Source organism: Mandrillus leucophaeus, unplaced genomic scaffold (assembly GCF_000951045.1).
Source record: "Mandrillus leucophaeus isolate KB7577 unplaced genomic scaffold, Mleu.le_1.0 Scaffold768, whole genome shotgun sequence".
Classification (NCBI taxonomy): Eukaryota; Metazoa; Chordata; class Mammalia; order Primates; family Cercopithecidae; genus Mandrillus; species Mandrillus leucophaeus.
Window position 1 is genome coordinate 938,261 of NW_012108341.1, and position 27,927 is coordinate 966,187.

General features: G+C 40.4%; 1 protein-coding gene across 1 annotated transcript in view; it reads right to left on the bottom strand.

Moving 5' to 3' along the window:
• The window catches only part of ANO4 (anoctamin 4), a 425,382-nt gene that overhangs the window by 368,878 nt on the left and 28,577 nt on the right, over nucleotides 1–27,927 (bottom strand). Inside the window, exon 3 of the mRNA XM_011966635.1 lies at nucleotides 26,945–27,196. The gene's annotated coding sequence lies outside the window, so the exon portion shown is untranslated. The remainder of the gene's footprint in view (nucleotides 1–26,944; nucleotides 27,197–27,927) is intronic.

Sequence of the window (27,927 nt, forward strand, 5' to 3'; positions counted from 1 at the left end):
AGATCAAAGCATAAAGAAATAAGAGCAGAGACAACAGAATACTACATTGCTTTAAAAAGGAAAGGAATTCTATTATTTGCAACAGCATGGATGAACCTGGAGGACAGAATGCTAGGTAAAATAAGCCAACCACAGAAAGGCAAATACTGCATGATCTTATTTATATGTAGAATATTTAAAAAGTCAATCTCAGAAACAGGGAGTAAAATGGTGACTACCAGAGGCTGGGGATAGGGTAAAGGGAGATATTAGTCAAAGGGTACAAAATTTTAATTAGAGGGGATGAACACATTTTGGAGATTTATTACATAGCATGGTGACCAGAGTTAATAAAAACACATTTTACATTTCAAAACTGCTAAAATAAACTTGAAATGTTCTCACCACAAAAAAAAACTAGTTGAGGTGAATAATATATCTATTAGCTTGATTTAATCCTTCTACAATGTATTCATATATCAAAACATCACATTGTACCCCCCAAATATACATAATTATTATTTATAAAATATAATTAATTAATTTGAAAAATAGAAAATATCAATCTAAGAACTGTTTTTTTGAAAATATAAACAAAGGCCAGGCATGGTAGCTCACATCTGAATTCCTAGCATTCTGGGAGGCTAAGGCAGAAAGATCACTTGAGCCCAGGAGTTCAAAGCCAGACTGGCGAGACCTTGTCTCTACAAAAAAAAAAATTAAAAATATTAGCCAGGCATAGTAGCCTATGTCTATGGTCCCAGCTACCCAGGAGGTTGCAGTGGGAGGATTGCTTAAGCCAGGAAGGCTGAGGCTGCATGAGCTATGATCCACTGCACTCCAGCCTGGGTGACAGGGCAGAACCCTGTCTCAAAAAAAAGAAAGAAAAAAGAAAGAAAAGAAAATATAAACAGAACTGACAAATCATTAGCTAGGCTTGGAAAATAAGAGAACACTCAAATAAAATTATAAATGAATGAGAAAGTATTAGAACTGAGACCACAGAAATACAAAGGGTCATAAGAGAGTACAGATAATTATACACCAATAATCTAACAGAATAAACTTCCAGAAACATACAAACTACCAAGACTGAATTATGAAGAAATAGGATCTCTGAACAGAAGAATAACAAGAAAAGAGATTGAATCAGCAATCAAAACCTTCCAACAAATGAAAGTCCAGGAGCTGATGTCTCCACTGGTAAAGTCTACCAAACATTTAAAGGATTAAAACCAACTCCTCTTAAACTCTTTTCAAAAAATTGAAGAAGAAGCAATTCCAAACTCAGTTTATGAGGCCAGCATTACCCTAATACCAAAGCCAGATAAGGACACTACAAGAAAAGAATATTGCAGGCCAATATTCCTGATGAATACACATGTAAAAATCTCAATAAAATATCAGCACAATGAATCAAACAGAACATTTAAAGGATTATACACCATGATCAAGTCAGCCTCTAAGGAGACCTAATATACTTAACTGCAGGCTGCATTTAAACTGTGGGAAAAGTCTTCTAACAGCCATGGACAGCTAAGGTAATTACCAGGTGGCCATTTTTGTTTATATGCTTCCTTGGAGCATCATTTAATCAAACATGTGCGGATTACGTATAAAGCAAAAACAAATACCTTTGCTCACACTCTTACTTGAGGATGCAAGAGGTGAGTTCAGCAACCATTGCTGACTATGTGTGTTAATGGTATTTCCTGCTTGATTATACTGTTATTATTGCTATTAGAGCTTGCAAGGAGAAAGTGTTCTATCTGAGAAGGATAATTAAAGTGAGTAAAAATGTCAAATTGCTTTATTTACTTATAAAAAGAAATGTACTGAGATGAAATAAACATTTGGCAAAACCTTGAGTTTTCTTAAAACTCTGAGGCATAAACACTTCACTGATGTCCTGACGGCACAGCAAAGTAAACCTCTTGTGGAGGGAGTCAGGATGTTGAGCTGGGTTCCTAGATAGCTAAGTTCCAGTTCCAGAACTGTTTTGTTAGAGAATCTTAGACAAATCTAAGTAGTTAATCGCCAACAATGCCAAAATTGCACTGTATATTAGCTGCCTTTCAGAACCATTTGTATGATAGAAGCATGAATGTTATTAATGTAATGAAATTGGATTTTAAAATGACAATAGCAGAAGATATTCAAGTTCTTACTTGCAGAATGCCTGGATACACACTACTTGAGATCTTGTGGAATTGTAGCAATGGAAAAATATGAGTATTGACACAGTGCTCACCCAAGTACTACATCCTGCTATTCTCTACCCCAACAGGAAACAAAGGCAAGAATCAAATCCTAAAGGGACTTGAGATACATAACAGTTAGTCTTCTATTTAAAATTTTTTTTAAAAAAGTAATTCCTAGGCCTTTTGCTTAAAACCCAGAAAACAAGCTCTCCATGTGACTATGGGAGTAAGTGTATTCACCTTATAGTGCCAGGACATCATAACACGAAACCCAACATGTCCTCAATAAAGAAGGATTGATGGATGAATGGAAGAAATGGGGTTATAAATGGTGGCAAAATTCAAGGCCAATTCATGAAAGCCCACACGATCTGAAATAAAATACCCACGCCTACCTCAAGTGAACTGAAAAGGGAGTAGGACACCAGACACCAGCAATTCCTGCAGCAGGACTGGGGGAGGTAAAGGGGCTCCGGCAAGAGCTGCCCATTTGAAAGTCTGCCATTTGTAAACAGGTGACTGTGGATGCAGAAGGGGAAAGATGTGTAAGGAGCTGGAGAGCTGGGCTAGCACAGCAAGGGCTAGTTAAAAGCACTAGAGATTCTGCTTACCTGAGTATCAAATACCCTCTGGAGCATTTGATCCTTAGTGTGAATTAGCTGTGTCCATTTAATCTTTTTGCTTGGTGGAAATATGCCTACATTGTTTCTGTTATGGCTCGACTGCTTCAAAATAAGAAATCTGTTGCAGGAGCAGTACCCACCAGCTCCTGGGGCGATAGTGCTGCCAGGCCTGTGGGTTTCTGGTCAGTGGGTACAGACCCTTGTGGCCATATGGAGTCCAAAGAAACTGGGCTCCAATGCTGACACTGAGCAAAAATTACAGAAGACAAACTCCCTGCCATTATAGTATGCCATACCCAGAATTCTAAAGGCAAGCCAAGCAGGCATGGTTTTCGAAGACCCCTATGACTACAACCAGACAACGCTGGTTCAAATCCCTGCCCACCCACTTACTGGGTTCCATGTCTTGGGCAAATTATTTAATCTCACTGACTTAGATTTCTCATCCATACAATGAAACCAATATCTCATCTAGTACTTCAAAAGGCTGTTCTGAAGACTTAGTGGAATAACTGATTCATTCAACAAATATCCACTGGGCACCTACTATGTTCTGGGCACTATTTTAGTGCCGAGGACTCAGCAGTGAATGAAACAGGAAGAACTCCCTGCCCACAGGTAAACTGCATTCTAGTGGATTAATGCATGTCCACAGATGAGGCATGGCACAGAGTGTGTGTTTAGGACATGCCAATATCAGAACTTCTCCTTGTTTTCCTAAGGCCTGATCCAGTGAGAAATTGAGCAGGTTCTGGGAGGGCCTGAGACCTCTGCCAGCCAAGCAGAGAGCCCACCTGCACTTTCCTTTGACTACAGTATCATCTAGCATTGAAGATGAGCACTTGTTCCCGGGGAAGTGAGCACTTGTTCTCACATCTCTGGGTTTTCATGTGGAGAACTTTCTAGAATAACTGATCCTTCTGGTCTCCTGCCCTTGCCAGGGGAGCCTTGCTTTTCAATTGGGAAAAGGTAATCTAGTCAAAAGTGAAAAGCACTAGAGATTTTGGTCTCCTTTCTTCCCTCTCCACTGGGACCAGCACATATTGGTGGCTGCTCTATTGGCTCAAATTGTGCCTGAGGTGAATAGTTCTGGGGCCTGGATGGAAAGTGCAGAGGAAAGCATTATCCAATTTGGGCCATAGTCTCCCAACAGCTCTATCAGGAAAAAAGGTGATATTTTCATCTCCATATGCTGAGCATCTGTACCTGCCTCTCAACTAGTTCCAAACTCTGGTGGGTTAGTTTACTGAGTCCTGAAAATCCCAGCATCTAGAATCATCTGGAAAGCCTCCAGTACCTTATAAAAATGACTTTTTAATAGTAAGAAATGGAAGCAGGATATGCTTACAATTAAGGGAACTTTGCAAGGTTTCTATTACTTTTGTTACAGCCCCTTTACCCCTAGTGATTAATAATAAAGCCTCTGTGTGCTCAGTGAAGAAGAGGCAAGTACACTGGAGGGTAGGAGGTCATAGCTTCTTCCACTATGAGCTCCGGAAAGGAAGCCCAGAAGCAAAGAAGGGCAGCCTTGGAGCCATGGGTAGGGGTGGGTGGGGAGAGATTCAGAGAATAGCTGAGAAACTAGGACCTAGGTAGGGAAAGAAGACTAGGATTGTGCAGAAAAGTCAACATAACAGGCCTGTGATTCCTTTCCTTAGGAAGGCTTGCTTACAGGGTTGGCACATGACTGGCATCTAAGAACTTAGATTTCAGGAGGGTTTTCTCAAATCTCTAACTGATAAGAATGGCTCACTGTGCCTAAACAGTTTGTGCAGGCAATGTGGTTTATGCTGAACACCTGCCTTCCTGGGATTTTGGTACGTGCTAAGCAGAGGTAGCTACATGGCCAATAAAATCCCTGGGTGCTAAGTCTTTAAGGAGTTTCACTGGAAGACACTTCACACATGTTGTCTCAATTCAATGCTGGAGGAATTAAGTTCATCCTGTGTGAGTCCACTCTGGGAAAACTTTCAAAAGCTTGTTCCTGATTTCCTCCAGACTTTGCTCTATCCACCTTTTCTGGAAACTTGGCTGCCTTTGTTTTGTATTCTTTTGCTATGATAAATCTTAGCTGTGAGTAGGACTACGTGCTGAGCCTTGTGAGTCTTCCTAGCAAATCACCAAACCTGGAAGTGGTCTTGGGGACCCCTAATGCTGAGGATCCACTGGAAATAAGCCCAAGAGATGAGACATAGGCCTGGGGCTTAAGCAGCCAAAACTTGTTCATGCCTCCTAGAGAGAGGCCTTCCTTCCTCCACCACTGAGGATCTAGGGAGAATTGGGGTTTTGCTTAGAGTGGGGGAAAATAGAGTTAGGAGTTGGAAAAACAGAAAAAGAAAAGGAGGGATGGAGCAAAAGGCACCATAAAGATAGGCTTTGCCGTTAGTGGCCGGAGGCATTAAGGAAGTCCCTGGTAACCAAAGCGGCAAGAGAAAGAACTCTCCCAGAGAAAGAAGAAGGAAGAAAGTTATGTAGGATGAGAAGCAGGAGAGTGCCTATTTCAAACTTAGCCTGAATCTCTCTCTACCCAGAAAGGACCATGTTCCACCTTGATGAGTTTCTCCACCTTGGCTCACTACCCAAACAAGCCCAGAAGGTACAGATGGCAAGGAGAAGATGGGCAAGCCAGCTTGAGTATTTGGCATTTCTCACCTGTTGGGCTGGCCCATGATGATGCATAGAAATCTTCCTCCATGCCTGCAGAACAGAAGAGGGGCTGCAAACTGACATAGGTGTAACCAAAAAGAAGTTCTGAGTGATAAAGTGATATCTACCTGAACATCTTACAAGACTAGAGGGGAAGGGCCTGAAATGAGACTCCACAGCATAAAGCATTTGTATTCACAGATTTGTAAGAGATGCGTAGAATTTTAAAACAGGAAAAGCCTTAGGGATGGACTCAGTACTCCTCATTTTAGAGAAGAGGAAAGATCAGAGAGGTTGGGCACTCAGTCTAAGTCACACAGCCAGTACAGCCAGTACTCCTGACCAGTACCCTCTTCACCTCTCATTGAGAGAGAAAGGAGCTTCAATTTCAGAAGAAACACATGATGAAGTCAAATAGGTATTAACTGTTAGACTTTGGGGAGGTTACTCACGATCTCTGCTTTCTATTTTCTTGGTTGTCAAACAAGGATAATTACTCCAAACAGAGATGGTTGCTGTCAGTGAAAGTGAAAGCTCATGGAAAACGCAGAAGGCAATACATAGTAGGTATTCAATGAATATTAGCCGCAGATCTCTCTCCTAAACATCACTCCAAATGACCTTCTTCAAAGCCTGCTGAAGTCCAGTGTTCCTTTGGGATCAAGACTGTGTCACACAAGAATAGAGGCAATGAAGTAAGAGTGTAAAGAAATGCATGGGAATGGCAAACTCCAAAGTCAGAACAGCAGTTACCTCTGAGGGGGAGGGGAGGGGGACATGGGGGCCTCAAATCTATCAGTCATGTCTGATGTCTGCAGGTGAGTGCTGGCTATGTGTGTTCTTATCATATTGTTTTTATGCCCTTCCACATGTCTGAAATCTTTCATAAAATGTTTACATAAATTAAAAGAAACAAATGTTTGACAAAGTAGCACATGAGACTATAAAGTCTTTACATGGGGGGGAAGAAGAAAGGAAAACCTAGGGAGCATGGAAAACTACCCCGGGGGGAGGCCCAGGGAAGGGGTCAGCAACAGACACAGGGTGTTCCATGGGGAAACGGGCTCAAAATGGTACATCACAATCTTGACCTCTAGCACAGTTTCACCTGGCCCTCCTAAGAAATGTGCTAAGAAACTGAAAAAGTTGTTCATATTTACACTTCCTTTCAAGCTTTAGACTTGGCATGTAGGTACCTTCTGTCCAAGGAATGAAGGAAGCAGCATAGCGCCCGTTTAGCAGGCATGCGGGAGGGGTCTCAGGTCTTACCAAGTCAGCTCAATCACACTGACCACATAACCCTAGAAGTTAAGCTTTGTCCGGTCCCTCTTAATATCCCTGAGGATGTGGGAAAGAGAAGCACAAGGAGAAAGAAATGACTGAGCCAAGATAAGAATTCATTATTGATTTGCTTTCTCCTGATTCTAGTCTCAGCCAGGAAGATAAGAAAGCTCCAATTTTTCAGTCTGTTCTTAGTTGAACAAAAATATATACATTTCATAAGGCACGTAGTAGGTGCTAAATAAATACATGAAAGGAAAGTAACATTCTCACCACACAAAAACACCCACATACTGAGAGACTAATATGATGTAGTGGAAAGCATGTAAGATTTGGTGTCCAAAACTTGAGTTAGAGTACATGGTCCAATGTGTCTCTGTGCAAAGCATCTAACCTCTCTAGGTTTCCATATCCTCAAATGAGGATACTAATACCTATGTGTGGTGGGTTAAATAGTGCCTCCCAAAATATATGCCCATCTGGACCCTCAGAAAGTGACTTTATTTTGAACAAGGGTCTTTGTACATATAGTTAAGATTAAGGATCTCGATCATCCTGAATTAGGATGGATTTTAAGTCCAATGACAGGTGTTCATATAAGAGACAGAAAAAGGGAAGACAGACACAAAGAGAAGGCCATGTGTAGACAGAGGTAGAAACTGGAGTAATGTTGTCACAAACCAAAGAATTCCAGTAGTCCACCAGAAGTTGGAACAGGAAAGAAAGGATTTTGCCTTAGAATCTTCAGAGAGAGCAGAGCCTGTTGACATTTTGATTTCAAACTTCTGGCCTCCAGAACTGTGAAGGAATAGATTTCTGTTGTTTTAGGTCATCCAGCTTGTGGTCATCTGTTGTGGTGGTCCTAAGAAACTAACACCCCTCCTTTACAGGGTCAGTATGAACATCAAACAGGATCATGTGTGGGAAAGCACACTGTCAATTCTATGGTTTTTTGTTTTTTTTTTTTTTTTGAGACGGAGTCTCGCTCTGTTGCCCAGGCTGGAGTGCAGTGGCGCAGTCTCGGCTCACTGCAAGCTCCGCCTCCCGGGTTCACGCCATTCTCCTGCTTCAGCCTCCCGAGTAGCTGGGACTATAGGTGCCTGCCACCACGCCTGGCTAATTTTTTGTATTTTTAGTAGAGACGGGGTTTCACTGTGTTAGCCAGGATGGTCTCTATCTCCTGACCTCATGATCCACCCGTCTCAGCCTCCCAAAGTGCTGGGATTACAGGCGTGAGCCACCGCGCCCGGCCCACTGTCAATTCTTTAGAGTGATATAACTGGCAGCTATCATTATAAGATCAAAACATTGAAAAGCATAAATCCTCTCAGGAACCAAACCAGCAATTCTTTCCAGAGAGGACAGAATGCTGGTGACTAGCTCTAAGGTTATGCCTCCCCTTGCCTTGCTGGCTCCAGACTGCCTCTCTCCACTTGCACTTGTGCCTTTGAGGAAGACTGGAGTGTCATCTGGTGCAGAAAGAAGGCATCTGCTCCCAGGCACCAGTCACATGGCAAGCATTACACACCAAGGCCACCATCTGCACTAACAACTCACATCCAAGTACAGTTCAATGTCAGCCTTACTCTAATTCTGAATGAGCCAAGACCACAGGCAGGTGATTCTGGGGCCAAAATCTTTCCATGAACAGTGCAATTCTGAATCAGAGCATTGCAGGTAGACAAGCTGGAGGCTGAAGAAGGAAGAACCCACCACATGGCCCTCAACTGCCAATCTCTGATCCATAGAGCCTGTTTAGGACATTTTGGGGTATGGTGTGATCCTCACGATCTTTTCTGCCTTTTTCTTTTTAAAGGAAGTTTTGAGTGTTGAATGTTATTTCTTCATATTAAAATCCACAGTCCTTGAAGGAGTGAAGAATAGATACAAATTGATCATAGCAGATGGGCAAAAAGAGTAAAATAGACATAGATGGATGAAGACCCACAGAGGTGGAAAAACTCCTACAGAAACCATAAAAGCAAAGGAATCCAAGAGAAAGGTGGGACAATCGCCCTTGATGAATTTAATGGCACTTTAGACTTTACAATACGCTTGTGGGAAAGTTGGTATGGTTTTCATTTTATAAAGAACAAAGAACAGCGGGCAGGTTGGCAGTCTGTGTTCAGAGACCGGACATCCACTTATCAGGAATTAATGGAGCAAGTGGACTCAGTGGCCTTCAAAGGCTTTTTCCAATTTTGAAATTCACTCTCCTTGAATGCAAAGTTAGCAGTGGCTCTACCCTCCATAAAATCAAGTTCATGGTGTACAGCATCCAAGGCCTTCACAATCAGGCCTACCTTTGTAGTTACGAGAGAGAAGAGTATGTAGGAGTAATCAAAGATAATATTGAAAACAAGTAGGCAGAGGCCCAATCATGAAGCACTATAGAGCATAAACTTTGTTCTCTAGACAGTACAATTGGGAACCACTAAAAAGTTTTACAAAAGGAAGTGACATACCAGATTTGCACTTTAGAGAGATTAAGCCAACAGCCGTATAGAAAATCAGAGGGATTCCAAGGAAGACAAGTGACAAAGTAATTGTCCAGTCAAAGGTGACGAGGCTTTGAACCAAGGCAGGGAGATCGGGAATGGAAGGAGATAGAATCGACAGGCTTACTACCTGGATGTGAGAGGCAGGGCAGAGGACAGCCTATGATTCTTCTAGGATTCTGTCTTGGGCAACTGGGTACATTCACCAATTTTTATCTGCCCCTTCTGGAAAATGCAGATGGGACAGATTTTAAAAACTGTCAGATTAACAGTTCCATATTTCCCAGAAGGGACAGATTTAAAAAAAAAAAAAAACTGAGGCAACAGGATGATTTTTGGCTAATCTGAGTCAGAGCGCCTGCAGGACATCCCAGATGGAAATGTCTAGAAGGAAGTCAGAGAAGTTCAGGTTGGAGGTCTGAGACAAAAGTACAGAATACAGATTGCAGGTGAAATAGGGGTAGTGAACAAGACCAGGAAAAGCAGACAGAGCAAGAGAGGGGAGCCAAGGACAAGCATTTGAGACACACTGACATTTAAGTGACATGAAGAAAGATTAGGGAAAGAAAAGAAGAAGTAGAACAGAGAAGTGGGACAGAACCCATGTCTGAAGAGGTTCAAGGAGGAGATCTCCCAAGAGTTGAAATATCCACCAAAGAATCAGAGAAAACAAGTGAAAAAAAAAGTTGAAAACTCAGATTTTTCTAGCTTACTATTCTGAATTTTAGACAAAGGATAAAAGCATTTCTCATTAAATAGTACAACTGAACTTATGCAGCAATTTGTCTCTCAAGATGTGAAGCAGATTTAGAAAGAAAAAAAAGCTCAAATGTTGGGTGGGGTGGAAAGAAAAGAGGCATTAATTTCTTGTCTTCCTGCTCCTTGTTAAGCCTTTAACTTTCTGGTCAATACTTGTTCCATCACTCAATCGCATTATAAAATAATATTCTAAGCTAGGTGCAGTGGCTCACACCTGTAATCCTAGCACTTTGGGAGGCCAAGGCAGGCAGATCACAAGGTCAGGAGTTTGAGGCCAGCCTGGCCAACACAGTGAAACCCCATCTCTACTAAAAATACAAAAATTAGCCGGACGTGGTGATGGGCACCTGTAGTCTCAGCTACTCAGTAGGCTGAGGCAGGAGAATCACTTGAATCTGGGAGGCAGAGGTTGCAGTCAGCCAAGATCACACTGCTGCACTCCAGCCTGGGCAACAGAGCAAGACTACACCTCAAAAATAAAAATAAAAAATGTTCTATACATACATTTAAAATGGTACCTTCAATTTCTTCCTGAATCTTCACTAATCTGCTTACTATGTAGGAAGGCTCCAAAGTAAAGTGGCATTTCAGGACACACAATATTAAAATATTGACCCTTTTTAAAGCCTTCAAAAACATTTTAACAGCCCTTACTATATTGAAATTTGACACTAGCAGCATAGATGAATAATATAAAGCATTTAAAAGCACTTCAATATAACTTAAAATGTTGTAATTGCATTTTAATTAATAAGAAAAATATATCTGACACTTGAAAAAATAATAAAGGCAATTAAAATAACGACACGTGAAGACTCCCTGACTTGAGATTAAATAAGGAAAACTACTTTATTTCTCCTAGTGATAACTACTCAGAATCTCTTTGCAAACTATGTCATCCTAAGACCCAAAGATTCTCCAATAAAACAGTAGAAGACTCGTCCTCTGTCACATTTCCCCTAGCACAGGGAAAGTGGTTAAATGTTAAAGTTTCAAGGGACTTTGCAAAGGAAAGGGAGAGGAGAGAACATTAGCCGCACTGTTGGCAAACTTGAAAACAGGTGAAAGCAATGTGAGTGCTCAAACTGCCAAAAAAACAAATATTTGGGTTGAGCAGGTGCAAGCAAACTAGGAAGAAATTTCTTATTAGCTAAGACAATTAATGGTAATTAGCTGAAGATAAACAAAAATGATTGTAATCAAAGTACAGGTATAGTGATCATTACAGTATTTAAAATTAAGGATTAGGGACACAGCATTAGCTTCAGGATAGAACCTAGACTTAAATAATCAAGTCATTTAATTCAATAAATATTGATCAACTATTATGCATCACACACATAGCTAGAGGGATCCAAATTCAATTCAAACATTTTCCCTGCATGGTGCCCACCATCTGGCAAGGGAGAGATATACCCTCAACTATGATTCATGGTGGCTAATCATCTGAACAAGGTGCTATGGGATCACACAGGAAGAAGCATGGGGTATGCGGAAGTCCTTGAGGAGGAATTGGTATCTGAACCAGACTTTGGATTTCACCAAGCAAGAGAGAAGGGCAACAAGGCACTCCAGGTGAGGGATCAGCATAAGCAAAAATGTTAACAATACACTAGGAAGAACTGGAAAGCAGGATGCTTGGGAGCAACAAAGCTAAAATGATAGGCCAGGTTAGACTATGAGGGGCATGAACCCCACACTATGAAATCTGGACTCAAACTACAGGTTGTCAGGAATCATTGATGGGTTTTGTGGGCATAGAAGGACATACATTTACTTTATTGTGATAAAATGCACATAACATCAAATTTACCATTAGTGACATTCATTACATTCATAATGTGCAACCATCGTCACTATCCAGTTCCAAAACATTTTCATCACCCCAAAAGGAAACCCTGTACACATTAAGCAGTCATTCCTCATTCTCCCCTCCCCTGGCAACCACTAATACGCTTTCTGTCTCTATGGATTTGACTACTCTATTTCATATAAATGGAATCATACAAGTGTGGTATTTTGTGCTTGGCTGATTTCACGTAGCACAATCTTTTCAAGGTTCATCCATGTTGTAGCATGTATCAGTATTTAATTCCTTTTATGGCTGAATAATATTCCATTGTATGAATACATTATACCACATTTTGTTTATCCATTCATCCATAGATGGACATTTGGGCTGTTTTTACCTTTTGGCTATTATGACTAGTGCTGCTATGAACATTTGTTACAAATATTTGTTTGAATACCTGTTTTCAATTATTTTGGATATACATCCATGAGTGGAATAGTTGAGTCATATGGTAATTCTATGTTTAACTTACTGAGGACCACCAAGTCCATGATGGTTTATAAGCCAAGGAATCACAGATTCAGATCAGTGTTTTAGGCAATGACAACACATGGTGGTGCTGGGGGTTGGAATAGACCGGGAAAAGAGTGAAGACAGGAAGGCCAGCCAGGAAACTACTGCCCCTGCACAGGCAAGAAAGTAGAAAGACTTGATCCATGGCAATGACCACAAAACTAAAGAAAAGAGCATAGACTTGAGGGACATTTGTGAGGCAGAATGAGCAAGAATTGATGAGCAATTAGGTGTGGGAAGGGTGAAGAGAACACTGTGTTCATAGGTGCACATTATATTGTGAGTTATATGTTCACAGTTCACCTCCTTTGCTAGATACTGAGCTTCTAAAAGAGAGAGTCATGTCTTAGTCACCCTTACATCCCCAGTTCTTAGCATAGAACCTGGCCCAGTAAATGAACAAAGAACAATTTCAGTGTCTGGTTGAATAATGGTGCCAGCCATTATTCACAAGAGCAAAAGAACTGAGGGATGATGACTTTGAATGAGTGGTTGGTTAAAGATGACTCTTTGCTTTGTGTTTCAGAAGCAGGATGGATGATGACGCAGCTTGTTGAAACAGGGAACACAGAAGTGGTTTGGACAGGTGCTTGTGGGAACATGTGGGAACACGTCCAATAGACAACCAGAAATTCAGAGCTAAATATTCAGGGAAAGGTTGGAACAAAAGGCCATTTTTGACATGTACTGTACTATTGATAGTTTTATGCATTAAAATATCTCATTTAGATATCTAATTTCATGAATCAACTAAAACTACTATAATACAATGCTATAAATCTTTTCCTAGGAAGAACTGAAAAACAGGAGTAAAAAATATAGTGTGGGTTATGGCTTAATATAAATTTTGCCTGTAGCTAGGCTGTAGGTAGACCCAGGCACATCTCAGATGTTGGCAGAGCAGGCTGCCTGCAAATGTCTGCCTTCCTAAAGTGATGTACACTGGGGAAGAGAGGGCCTTATAGGCAACTTCAGGTTGGAATAGGTAAAAGGAGGACAATCTACTCAGGGTATGAGGAGGAAAGCATGATGTCTCTTTCAGATAAATATTCCTGGCCCAGTGCAAAGGACTCAGATCTGAGCCCACTTGAAAAAGTGGCCTCTTTGGGGTGAAAGAGATCATGTATATGAGATAGAGAGGCTGTGACAGATTGTGTCCTTGGCCCCAATTATTCACAGTTCCCTAATTCCACAGCCTTTCATCATGTGACTTAGCAGTGTTGCTCCACTGAGAATAAGACATTCTGCCCCATCCTTAATTTTGGGCTCAACCATGTGGCATGGCTTTGGCTTATGAACCACTAGCAAATACGCTGCCATCAGAAGCTTGAAGTGCTTGCATGATTGGACTGGCCCCTTCTCTGGTACCTCCACCACTGCCATGAGAATGTGCCAGAAAGCACATTCCTATGCCTACTGGAAGAGGAGAGACTTATGGAGCACAGCTGAGTCATCCCAGCTGCTCCCACTGAGGACAACCTAGATCAGTCAAGGGCCAGCCAACTCCAAGATACTGAGTAAGCCCAGCCAAGATCAGCAGAGCTCTGGCCAAGCCCCAGCTGATTCTAGATAAATAAGTACATCTTAATCCTGTATGCCACCGAGGTTTTGGGGTTGTTTGGTATGCAGTATCATCATAGTAATGGTTAATGGATATAGATCCTTTGCCACAGTTCTTTGCTGACTCAGAGATGTCAGAACTATAGGGAATACAGAGCCCTTTTGAGGGATCACATCTTTGCCAACTCTGGGAGACAGTCTCATTGCCATAGGCACCATAGATGTTTTGAAATGAACATTAATAATAATCAGTCTCAAAGAGAAGTAATTTCCTTGTACAACAGACCTCACACACACCCACATTAAAAAAAAATTGTGTGACCCCTATAAGGTTTCCAAAGGATTTCAGGTATTATATTATCTAAATTGATGTTGTTCAAATTATGAGTTGCAATTCATTCATAAGCAGTGACATCTCTTTAATGGATCTTGACTTGTACTTTTTGGGGAACAGAATGGAATGGAATGAAAAATATCAGAGTATGTAACAAATAATAAGAATTATTTCCTTAAATATTTTTTCCAGGTTTGTGCGTGTGTGTAAGAGGGAGAGGCAGGAAGGAAGGGAAGGAGAAGTAGTAGTAGTACTAGTAGTAGTACTACTACTAGTAGTAGTAGTAGTAGTAGTAGGAGGAGGTCAAAATACACAAATGTTTCTTACTTTAGGTATTGTTCAAAAATGTTGAAAACCACAGGCTAAAAGAAGGTAACTATATAGCATTTTACTACTAACTAAACTTCAGCATCAAAGCCCAGCACAGGAAATATGAGGAGGAGACAGTTAAGAGAAGGGAGAGAAGGAATCCATGGGCTACAATAATTAATAGGAAAAGTTGCTTTCACTAACATTTTAGGATTTGAAAAACACTTTTGCCTATTTTATCTCATTTGAGTCTTATAACCGCACCATTTTACAGATGAAGAAATTGAGGCTCAAAGAAGTTAAGTCTTTAGTGTGAAGGTAACACGATAAGTCACAAAGCTGAGAAGACAAGCCAGGTCTTTGTCTCCTATTCCACATTCCAACCATATCTTCGCCAGCTCCAACACATTCTTGAGATCTCTCTCAAATTACTACCACATCCTCAGTCTTTCCCCATCTTCAAAATCCAAATTAAATGCCCTCTTTATACACCCCCTAATAGTGTCCTTTGCCTTCACTGAGCTAATGAAATTTCCTTATTTGGATGATTATTTCATCTCTCTCTCTTCTACTAGCCTATCCCGCTGTCATTCCATAATAAAGGAGCCTTGTTGGCTTGGGTCACTCCAGGACACCCAGCACCTAACATGGTACTGGGCACAAAGTAGGCACTCAATAAATAGCTGCTGGAATAAATGAGTATGAGTTACACAACCTGGAACAAGGAAAGTGGGCCAACTATTCCATTCTCCAATTACGACCACAAATTAGTTGTATCCTTATTTGCCTGAAAAAGACAAAAACTGTACACTTTCCAAAACATGTACCCGCATAACTAGAAGGAATAGTGACCAGAGGGTGTTACCCAATCTGTTCGGTGCCTCTTTGCTGGAGAGAACTACAAACTGAACCAGAATCCAGGTACTCAGCAGTTCCTGGGGGTTGGAAAGCCTGCTCAGATTCTGGGCCTTTTTCTCCCTAGACCTCAGAGCCATGATCCACTACTTGCCCTTAGCTAGCAGAATGGTCCACAAGTCCACTGGTGTCTACAAAGCCGGTAGATGAACTCTTATGAGCCAGCACTCCAAAACCCTGGCCTACTTCGGCTCAGCACCTTGACACCATACAGGTTGCCAGTCATCTCCCCATCTCAGCAAAGGTCGGTGGAGATTTTCCATGCTTGTGGTCGAACAGAGAATTCCATCATGCTCTCTGACTTGCTTTCCCGTGTACATCTTCCTAGTCACTTCACTTCCATGAGCTGATGTCATGGATGCTGTGGGCCCCATGGTACTCCCCCAGCTGCTGATGGCTCTCAGCTGAATGTTTCTTGGGAAACTCCCTGCAAAGAGAATTCCCCAGGGTCACATTCATTCCTTGTGGCAGCTTGCATCCAGGCAATGACGGCAGGGTACAATAGCTTTGTTGTGGGACAATGTTGAAGGATTGTTCCAGCTCCAGGTGTCCCTGTGTGAGGGCTAAGGCTGTGTTTGTGCATCATCACAGTTTATATCTTCCCTCTGCCTGGTTATGCTTCCTTCCCTCCATCCACCCCACACACACCACACCATACACACTGATCCCAATGACTCTCCCCAGGAAACTTCTTGTGTGCACATCTCTGGTTCAAAATCTATTTCCCAGAGAACCAAAACTAAGACAGTTAAGCTCCCTCTTGAGTCAGTACCATGGTTGTTGGGATTTTCATTTGGTGTTTAATATCAAAACAATGTCTATGGAAACATTAAGATACTTATACATCACAGACAAATAATATTCCTGTAACAGAACATAAGCAGACTTCCCACTTACAACTGGTGGTAAAGAAAATGTTCTTTATGGAGTGCTGTTTTGGGAACTCAGAGGTGTGTTTTGATAAAAACAATATAAAAATAATATTGCCAAGAATCTTTAAGAAGAGGATTATTCCTGTCTGTCAAAGCACCTGCCTGTTAGTGACCATAAATTATTTGGTATAATATTTTTTGTTACCTGTGTCCTGTACTAAATTCCAAGCTCCATGACTGACAGCATGGGCATCACTTGGAAGCTCGTTAGAAATGCAGAATCTAGGCCATGCACGGTGGCTCATGCATGTAATCCTAGCACTTTGAGAGGCCGAGGCAGGCGAATAACTTGAGGTCAGGAGTTCAAGACTAGCCTGAACAACATGATGAAACCCTGTCTCTATTAAAAGTACAAAAAAAAAAAAAAAAATTAGCCAGGTGCGGTGGTACATGCCTGTTATTCCAGCTACTTGGAACGCTGAGGCACAAGAAGTGCTTGAATCCAGGAGGCAGAAGTTGCAGTGAGCCGAGATCATGCCACTGCACTACCGCCTGGCTGATGGAGTGAGACTGTCTCAAAAAACAGAAAGAAAGAAAAAAGAAAAAAAAATGCAAGATCTCACCACCCCTTGCCCAGACCTACTGGATGAGGATCTGCAGTTTAACAAGAAGTCCAGTGGGCTTACATTAACGTTAAAGTTTGAGAATCACTGGCCTAAACTACGAAGCTTCAGTATCACATTTTAACTTTATTGAAAATATATGGGATATCCATTCAGTCATATATCACATCCCATTAATTACAGAGTGCTATTGAAGCTATCTCTAAAATGTCCCTTGCATTATCCCTTTTGGACGATACTGTTAAATCCAAACTCAGGCTCTCTTAGCTCTTGTGGACCACACTTTGAGTGGCAAGAGTTTAGATGACTGGAAGATGGATGACTTTATTGGAGCATCTTAAAGCCATCTGATTTTAAAATATATAATTATTTGCAAATCAGATTCAACACAGCTTTTATTCAAGTTCTTCAGTCTCTTATATTAGAAATCCCCAGGTAACTCAATAGCTACATCATTAAATTGACTTTGTCTTCATCATTTCTTTGTCACCAATCATTCTCTGATTCATTGGTGTTTTCAATCTTGTAAAACTAAATAACCAGCACACATGGAGAAAGAATTAACAGGACTGCTGGAATCAGTAATTAAACAACAGGAAACATTCTTGAATTCTGAAAAGAACAGTATAGGCAAGGTTAGGAAAACAGGAAATTTGAAGAAAGCTCAGCAATGTATTTCTCTTAGCCAACGCTCTTGTCAAAATGAATGTTTCCAAAGATTCTCTTAGTTCTAAAGTACAGGCAGTTCCCAACTTAGTTTTTCATTGAGAAGTAGTATACATAGAGGTTAAAATTCTGGGCTTGCTCATAAATGTCCATTAACACATGGAATATACCATGGAAGACCGGAGTAACAGCCCCAGAGAACCCAGCCACCCTGTGCGGCAATACCTCCATTGATGACACATTCAGCACTCAACCTCAGTGTGAAGGAGACATTTACCCCCAAGTCTTCTGGAATCAGCCTTTGCACACTGCCCTGCTGCTTGGAATGCTGGTCCCTCACCTGAAGAGCCTCAACTGAAATTCGCCTTCCCTTCCACTGTGACATCTTCTACCCAGCCAGCATCTTAGGAAACCACAAATCACCTTTCAAAATGCATAAAAATGCCCTACTTGTTACAATATCTTAACTTAAGTAAGTTAACCCTCATATTCACACTCCATGTAAACCAAACCAGGAAATTTATTCCATAACATATGATTAAAATCTAAATACCCCTTCAGGGCTACTTTGACAAAAGGGAAATTTTTAAAGGCAGAGACGGCAGGAGGAAGATGACATTTCATTTTTTAAAAATCATATACAATGCTCAATTAAAATCAGAAAAGGCAAGAGAAAAAGTAGGAAAAAGAGAAGCGAACAAATGCAATAATAGAAAATGGTTACAAACATAGTAGATACTAATTCAACTATGCCAGTCATCACTTTACTTGTGAATGCTCTAACGACATCAATTAAAAGAAATTGTCAGAATGGATAAAAACACTAGACCCAACTCTGTGTTCTCTAGAAGAAACCCACTTTAAATATAATGGTTTAGAGACTTTCTAATTTATATTTCTCTGGTTTTTGTAGAGGGTACCTGGTCTTCCTTTACTCTGTGACACGGATTTAGCTGAACTAACACTCTAGCAGAAAGGCTCAGGCTGGCTGGGCACACGGTGTGCAAGCAGGGACAGGTCAAGGAGTGTCTCTGGGCTTCTCTATAAGGGAACACACGAGTCTCCTGGTGAGGTCCAATTACTCTGCATCTCGTGGTCACATCAGTCGCTCAGGTTGCAGGGTCACTGTTTGCAGCACTCTATCTCTGAAATCAAACCTCTGTTTCCGTTGGCATCAGTTCTGAAAATATCTGGTCACAATTTGTTGAAAGACACTGAATTCATGCTACCAAATGGGCACCTCTTCTAAGGTACTCTATACTCCAGGCAAATTCACAGCAACATAACTTTGGGCACCTAAGTTTTCAGAGCTTGCATATATGGAGTACCAGTAAGCTCGGTAAGGTCACCAGAAAAGGTGAGTGAACACCTTCCCCCCTCAAGACAAGACACGATGCTCTGCTCAGACTTTAGGTGCACAGGCAAAAGCTAGGCTCCTGGGAATTGATCTGGAACAGAAGATAGTCATTTCTCAACTCCTCTCCTTTTCACAAATGAGAAACATGTTTGTAAAGTCCATAAGGAATGTTTGGAATTCATTAGTGTTTTGTTTGTTTGTGTGTTTGTTTGTTTTTAAGACAGAGTTATGCTTTTGTTGCCCAGGCTGGAGTACAGTGGCGCAATCTTGACTCACTGCAACCTTTGCCTCCCAGGTTCAAGCGATTCTCCTGCCTCAGCCTCCCGGGTAGCTGGGACTACAGGAGCATGCCATCATACCCAGCTAATGTTTGTATTTTTAGTAGAGACAGGGTTTCACCATCTTGGCCAGGCTTGTCTCAAACTCCTGACCTTGTGATCCACCCACCTCAGCCTCCCAAAGTGCTGGGATTTCAGGCATGAGCCACTGTGCCTAGCCTAGCATTCTTTTTTAAAAACACAATCCCACCAGAAGACCCCTAAAGGGAAGATGGTGAGGCCAGGGAAGGAGGGCACAAGGCAAAGGGAAGAGTTCTCAATGATTCCTGCCTATGGAAATGCAGGGAGATTACCAATGGTCTTGAACACATACAGAGGACAAAGGTGTTACCAGTAGTCTCAAGGGGAAAAAAATCTTCCTCTTTGGAAAAAAATTCCCCCCATGTTTTTGATTAGGGTATGGTTTGCAAAAGGCCCTTGCTAAAATAGGATCAAATCCATTAAAACCCATGAACCCATTATCAATACTTAAGGTACCAGACTACTGCCACTAAGCAGAGCTTCAGAGAACAGGATCAGACTTTGGTGTAAGTCAGTGGTTCTCAACTAGGGGTGATTTCTCCTGCAAGCATACATATGGCAATGTCTGAAAACTTTTTTTGGCCGTCACAACTGACATCTGTTGGATGCAGGCCAGGGATGCTGCTAAACATCCTACAATGCACAGGACAAACCCCACAGCTAAGAATTATTCAGCCCAAAATGTCCACAGTACTAGGGTTAAGAAACTGGTATTAGTTAAAAAGAAAGGCCTAAGTGCAGCATGAGATACAATTTACGGACAGCTAAAGAACACAGAAACCTGAGAAAGGGGAAATCAAAGGTGCTAATCATACTTCACCAAGGACAGCCCTAAGAGAGAAACAAGAACCCTGGGAATGCCCTAAAGGAGGGGACCTATTGCAAGGGCAAGGTACTACACACAGGACAAGAAACTCCCAGGGAGGAAGGAGAGTTAAGAATTGACAATGAACATGGGACAATGAGTTAGGGACCACGTCTTCTGCATGTAGGATGTTTAGCAGTATCCCTGGTGTCCACCCACTAGATGCCTGTGATACTTCCTGCCCAGTTGTGTCAACCAAAAATACCCCCAGACATTGCCAAATGTCCCCTGTGAAACAATATCATCCCTGCTTGAAAAATCATTCTTCTAAGCGGGATCTTTTGAATTTTTATATACATATTTTTCTTATTATTTCATCGTTTCTTCTAGATTCAAGATCTTTTTTTTTTTTTTTTTTTTTTGAGACAGAGTCTCGCTCTGTTGCTCAGGCTGGGGTGCAGTGGCACCATCTCAGCTCACCGCAGCCTCTGCCTACCAGGTTCAAGCAATCTCATAGCTTAGCTTCCCAAAGAGCTAGGATTACAGGTGCATGGCATCACATTCGGCTAATTTTTGTATTTTAGTAGAGATGGGGTTTTGCCATGTTGGCCAGGCTGGTCTTGAACTCCTGACCTCAGATGATCTGCCTGCCTCAGCCTCCCAAAATGCTGAGATTATAGGCATGAACCACCATGCCCAGCCAAGACCCTTCTTTTCTAAACTAGGTTGTTTAGTCATTCTTTCAGGTGGTCTACATAGAATACATTTTCCCAGTCTTTTTCCAAAAATTTTCTTATGCTGACCTCCCTCTCCAGTGATCACTTAGCTCCATCTGGAATTCTGAATTGACCTTCATTTCCTTCAGCACTTTGAAGATATCAAGGTGCTGTTTTCCAGCCTGTCATCACTACTTGTTTCTCACTTTGCAGGTAATCAATTTGTTTCTCACTTGCAGGTAATCTGTCTTTTCTCTCAAGTTATTTATAAGATGTTTCTGATTTTTGCTGACTCACCATATATTTACATATGGATATATTTTTATTTATTCTATTTGGCACTCATCATGCTTCTTACATCGAAGAATTTGTGTCTCCTCATCAATTATGGGGAAACTTCCAGCCATTGCCTTTTTAAACATTCCTCATATATATGTGTTCTATTCTTTTAATGCAGAACAGAATTTCCATTAAATGGATGTTGAGCTTTTTCATTCTGCTTTCTACATTTCAACCTCCTCCTTCTTGTTTTTGTATCTTGTATATCTTTGTACTGATAATGGGGTAATTTCTTCAGATCTATCTTCCAGGCCTAATTCTCTCTTCAACTGTGTCTAATATGCAGTTTCAATGGTCATAGAAAACATACTTCCTACATGCCAAGCTCTGCACTGAGCAAACAAGTACATGATCAAACTATTAATTCCTAACTCAAGAACTTTATTTACATCTATTGTGATAGCCATATGAAAAAACTGTATTGAAGTACAGTAAGAGCAAAATTCAATATGTGCATAAGAATTGCCAACGGAAACAGAAAGAACAAAATATGCTGAGGCAAAAAGGGAAAGAATTCACAGACGAAACTCTTAACTGAGTTTGAAGAATAAGAATGTTCTAGGAGGAGAATGTAAGGAAAGGTATCAAAGTAGATGACACAGACATGCCAAATTATGAACTTTTAGCAAACAGTAAAGAATCAAGTGTAAGTACTGTGCCAACGCATCTGTACAGAATGGTGAGAGATGCTGGAGAGTCAGCTAAAGTTAGTTAGGAAGGCCCTCATGCACCTGTACCATGTACGAAGTGTTTAGACTTTATTCTATTGTCAATGGAGAAGCAACAGAGATTTTCAAGTGGAGGGCAGGAGGAGGTGGAAAAGGAGGAAGAAAAGGTGGGAGAGGGAGGGAGAGAGAAAGAGGAAAAGAGAGAAGGAGAGAGAGAGGAAGGGAGAGAGAGAAAGTGAGAGGGAGTGAGGGAAAGAAGAAGGGACAGAGATGAATTGGGAAAGCTAAACTATGGTCATGGAAGAATTAAGATGCAGGGAGACTTGTAACAAGACTGCTAGCAGCACTAGTCTAGGCAGAGATGGTGAGAGTTTGAGCTGAAATGTCAGCAGGGATGGAAAGGAAGCTCTGAAGTACCAATATTTCTAAAATAGATGTAATTAATATGTTAGCCAGCTGGCTGTAGAGGCTGATGGCCAGCAGAAGGTTAAGCATGAGGGGGTTAATCCAAAAAACTGGATTAGTACTGTGGATGATGCAATTAACTGAATGTTCGTGTCTCTCCAATATTCATATGTTGGAATTCTAATTACAGCATGATGGCATTTGGAGGTAGGGACTTTGGGAGGTGATTAGGTTATGAGGGTGGAGCCCTCATGAATGGGCTTAGTGTCCTTATAAGAAGAAGCCAGAGGGCCAGCTCACTCTCATTCTATCCTGTGAGGGTATAGTGACAAGACTAGCCAGCTAGAAACCAGGAAGACAGCACTCACCAGATGACAAATCTGTCAGTATCCTAATCTTGGACTTCCTAGCCTCTTTTTTTTCTTTTCCATGAGAAATAAACATTTGTTATTTAAGCCACCCAATTGTGTATTTGCTATGGCAGTCCAAACTAACACAATGAGACTATGCTAGCATTAAATAGAATAATAAATTCAACTTTGAGAGCTACCAGAAGGAAGTTCCATTTGGAGTATGTAAGTTTCGATAGTCTGGGATATATCCAGGTTGAAAGTTCCAGTAGGCAGTATATGTATATACACACATGTAAAACTTGTCAGAGAAATCAGACATGAAAATATGACTTTGGGGGCATCAGTATGCAGCCAGGGATTAGATAGAAAGGAAGGGAGTGATTGAGGATCAGCTGGGGATACAGGAATGACTAGAAAGAGAAGTTGTACGGTGGAGGTGGTAGTGGTGATGGAAGTTACACATCTTGGTTATCAAAAATTGCATGTTAACATGGACACACAGAAGGGAATAATAGACACCAAGGCCTACTTGAGAGTGGAGGTTGGGAGGAGGGTGAGGATTGAAAAACTACCTGTAAGGTACTATGCTCACTACCTGGGTGATTAAATAATTTGTATAACAAACCCAAACGAAATGCAATTTGGCCATGTAGCAAACCTGCACGTATACCCCGAAACCTAAAATAAAAATTGGAAGGAAATAAAGTGAAAACATAGTTTTACTCTTTTTATGTGACATTTACTAAGCATGAAGGAGTTATCTCCATTTTAATTTTTAAAATACCTTTCATGCCTTATTTTTGTCCTCAAAATATTTCTTGATTTAACCAGAATTCTTATAGTATATCCCAAAGTCCAGCATCTAGTAGCAACTTTTTGAAGTGTAAAGTTTCTAATTAGTTTTCTCTTAAACCAAAGCTTATGAATTATTTGTAACAAATTTAATATCAATTAAATACTACCATCATTTACTACTTTAAAAATTGTATGTCAAACCTACTAAAAGTCTCTGAGATAGAGATCATTTCCAAGCTTTCCTCCTATGGTTCTCTCAAATGTATCTTCTTTTAATTGAAGAAATAATTTAATAATACATTCTGCATTCAATGTATTTTTACTAATATTTTAGTTAAATATTTAAAATATTTTAATGCTATTAGCATTTTAATAACATATTAATTAAATAATTTAAAACAAAAATGTGTGTGTGATCACATCTTGTGAAATCATCTATCTTAACACCACACTGAATTAGAATGCCTGGCTTACTTGTCTGCCTCCTCCACTAGACTCTCAGCTCCTGAGTTAGGCATGATGCCTTACTTAACTTTCTCTCCCAAGGACTTATCACAATACATAACATGGAGTTGTAACTTACTATATATTGGATGGATGGATGGATGGATGGATGGATGGATGGATGGATGGATGGAGCAAGCCAGAAACGGGAGACAGTTTTTCTGTCATAAGGAAGAACTACATTCAGGACCACTATGCAGTTTCACAAGTTGTTCACTGCACAAGGTGACAAGCAGGGTTAAGTAAAGTCTAACAGAAGAGAATCTACTGTAGAAGTTAGTCACACAATGAAGGGAGAGGATGATGGAATAGGATGATGACAACAGTTAACACAGATAAATAAAATGAGAGCTCAAGAAGCTCTAGTCATTTAGTTAGTGTTCTGCTGTTAATCATTCTTTCTAGGATTGCAGAATGGTGGGATTTATAAAATAGAAAAATGATTTTAAAATGTGTTTGGGAAATTCTTAAACAAGAAAATTCTCACAATCCATAAATAATTGTACAGTTATATTGTGCCTAAAACTCGTCAGCTCCTCTATATCAATCCCAAAGTTTATAGAGAAGAGAGATAGCTGAGAATTGTGAAGGGATGTCTGGCAAAGTCTGAAATTTGTAGGGTATCCTAGTATAGTTGAACTGACTTATCTCACCTCAGAGTTTTCATCTAACTAGCCACAGAAGCAAAAAATTAAGTATAAATGAGTAATAAAATTAACTGTATTTTTAAAACAAAATAAAATTAAACTTTATTCTTTAAAACACAAAAAGAAAACTAGAAGTTTTCACACAAAAATACATATTAAAATCAACAAATTGTTGAAAGAAATCAAATAAATGTAATAATTGGCCTACACATAATCATTGTTGAGACTTACAGAAGCTATACCAGCATCTATAACTTTCTATGATAAAATGATTATCACATGCTTGTGTAGTATATATTTGGATATCCAGGCTTACTTTGTTAGGATACAAATAGTAAGAATAATAATAAGCAGTTGCCTGGAAAAAATCATATTTTATTGCTAATGGAAAGTTCCCAGGAATGAAGAGAATTACAGGCTTTTGTTTGTGAAAACCCGCAAGTTAAACATAAAAACCTCTTCCAAAAATCAGATCAACTCTGAGTATAGTGCTCTATAGAGGAGGAAAAAAGTCAACTAAGGGAACCATGATAAAATGTTAATCTGGCAGCTGCCATTTCACACCCCTTTTTGCCAAAAAATGCCATAACCTTTCAGCTACCCTGAGCAAAGGAGGTACTTTATATATTAACTTCTGATTTTATTAAACTAAAGCAAGCAGAGTCAGCTTTCCTTCACAATAAAAGCAAAACCCAGAAGATTTTAAACTTACTATACAGAAACATTTTCAAGTCCCAGATAGTGATTTTTTCCGCTGTCAAACTGACCTTCAATAAGGACAGTCAGAAAGATGGTTACTTTTGCCATGCGCGGAACTGGTGGTATGCAAATGTTCCCCAGTGCTCTTCAATACCAATCCCTGCTATTTCAATTCAGTCATTTGACTAAAGAGCCTTTGGAGGGGGTCCTAAAGGTATGTATGGGAACCACAGGAAACAAAATCCCAGGAAGGAAAGCCTGCCAAATGCAGATTGCTGAAGCTCACCCTGTGCCATGGACACAGCATCCCCTGGGGTAAGACCCAGGAATCTTCATCTTTAACAAGTGCAATGCTGATTCTCAACATTTAGTGATATCTGCAATCTACTGCTTTGAAGATTAGTTTTGGTAATCTGGAACTTCTGCAACTTCAGCATCTTACCTCTAGGTGGCAGCATCTATGAAATGTTGAGTGTCGCAGTATCCCAACATTCAAAGATTTATTTCCAGAACCAGAATTACACATTGGATTTGGCTGACTAAACCATTATCTCTAAGTGCTGTATCTATAGAAGGAAAACATGGCAGGATAGATTTTGCATAATTTAAACCTCCAACTCAGATTTTAGAAATAAAAACAATTAATTGGCCATCCTTGCATGGCCATTTCTGCAGCTATTTCCAGGGTGATGTAAGTGATAAATTTCAAGGCAGGATGTTGTAAGCATTCTTCTCGCCCTGACTGTTTAACTCATGACTTCCAAGGATCACATAGATCAGCAGTCAACAAACATTTTCTATAAAGGACCAGATAATAAATATTTCAGGGTTTGCGAGACGTACAGTCTCTGCCACAATTACTCAACTCTGCCACTGTCATTTGAAAACAGCCATAGACAATACAGAAATCAATCAGTGTGGCTGTGTCCCAGGAAAACCTTATATATAAATACTGAAGTGTGAATTTTATATAACTTTCATGTGTATCAAAATATTATTTAAAAACTTTTTTTTCCAACCATTTAAAAACGTAAAAGCTATTCTTAGTTCTTGGGCTGTACAAAAACAGGTAGCCAGCCAGATTTGGCAGTAGTTTGCAGACCCTTGAGATAGGTCAATTTGGTGGAGCAACATGAATTGGTATTAACTACAGTATACAAAGATGACTTTCTGATGATGACTTTTTTGAATACACAAATTTAGTCCAAGATAGGTATCTTGTCACTAAATACAGCATTAAATAACTTAAAGCCATATGACAGATCTTGGAATTTTGATTCAGAGTTGATTTCTAAATAATATTTTACCAAACAGAACTAGCACTTAGGTCAAATATTTCTATACACATTCAACCTTCCTTCTGGTATAGCAAAGCTATTAAAGGCCAGTGAGAGCTGGGCACAGTGGTGTGCATGCCTATAGTCCCAGCTATTCAGGAGGCTGGGGTGGGAGGGATTGCTTGAGGCCAGGAGTTCGAGACCAGCCTGGACAACATAGTGAGACCCCATCTCATTGAAAAGAAAAGCCAGTATGAACATAGAGGTATTGTCAGAGTCCATCACATCACACAAGCAGAAATACAGATGCAATTTATTCAGCAGGCAAATGTGTGAAGGAATCTTATATACACCCAGTCCAGAATCTCCAACAGGAAGTCAACACTTACCCGTCGTGTCTTGACTCAGGGTTTCCTGGCTACTACTGCTGTAAGAAGGCACTGGAGTGATAGACAGTGAGGCTGGACAGGACAAAGGTGTGGCCTGGTCAGTCTTGCGGGTGAAAGATCGGTGGTACACAGGGATGCCTGCATCTTTGGAGACGAAGAGAGGCAGATCTGATGGGAGGGTGGGTCTGCCTTGTACGTATGGATTTTTCCAGTGCGTGAGCCCAATTGCCACAGGCCCAGCAACGTCATAACCTAGTGAGATAAACATATTAGGTGAGTGGCAGCAATCAAAGCCATACAGTGTGCTTATTTTCATTATTTTCATACTTCCCCAAAATCTTAGCTGTTAGTCAAACCAAATGCCACTTGGGCTAAGAATGTATGTTCACAATAAACAGGCAGGCATCATCCCTCTTGATGGATCTTGTTCACTTAATCAACTTATGTTTATCAAGTACATGCCAAGTGCCCACTCTGCCTTCAAGGAGCTCAGAGTCCAATCAAGAAAGGAGATAAGACCTGTGTTCATAATAAAAAAATTATTTAAGTCCTACTATAAGCTAGAAACTTTGCAGAACTGATCTAGAATCCTCACAGCAATTGTACAAGGGGACTATTACAATTTCAGTCTTACAGATGAGAAAACTGGATCTCAACCTGGCCCACATCAAGTTCCAGAGGCAGAACTTAAGCACAGATTTGACTCCAAAATCTATGTTCTTTCCCATAAACTACAACTAACTACAGTACAAAGCAAGATGAAAGAAGCCATTTTAAAGTAGATCAGAAAGTGCTCCTCCGGAGTTCGGGGGAAAGAGCCTTTCTAGGTATAGAGTCTGGGATATGGGGAAGGTAACATGAATTTGGATGAACCTAGGGAATATTATGCTAAGTGAAATAACAGAAAATGACTGTATGATCTCACTTATACACAAAATCTTTATATATATGTATATATAAAAATTTATATATATATAATTTTT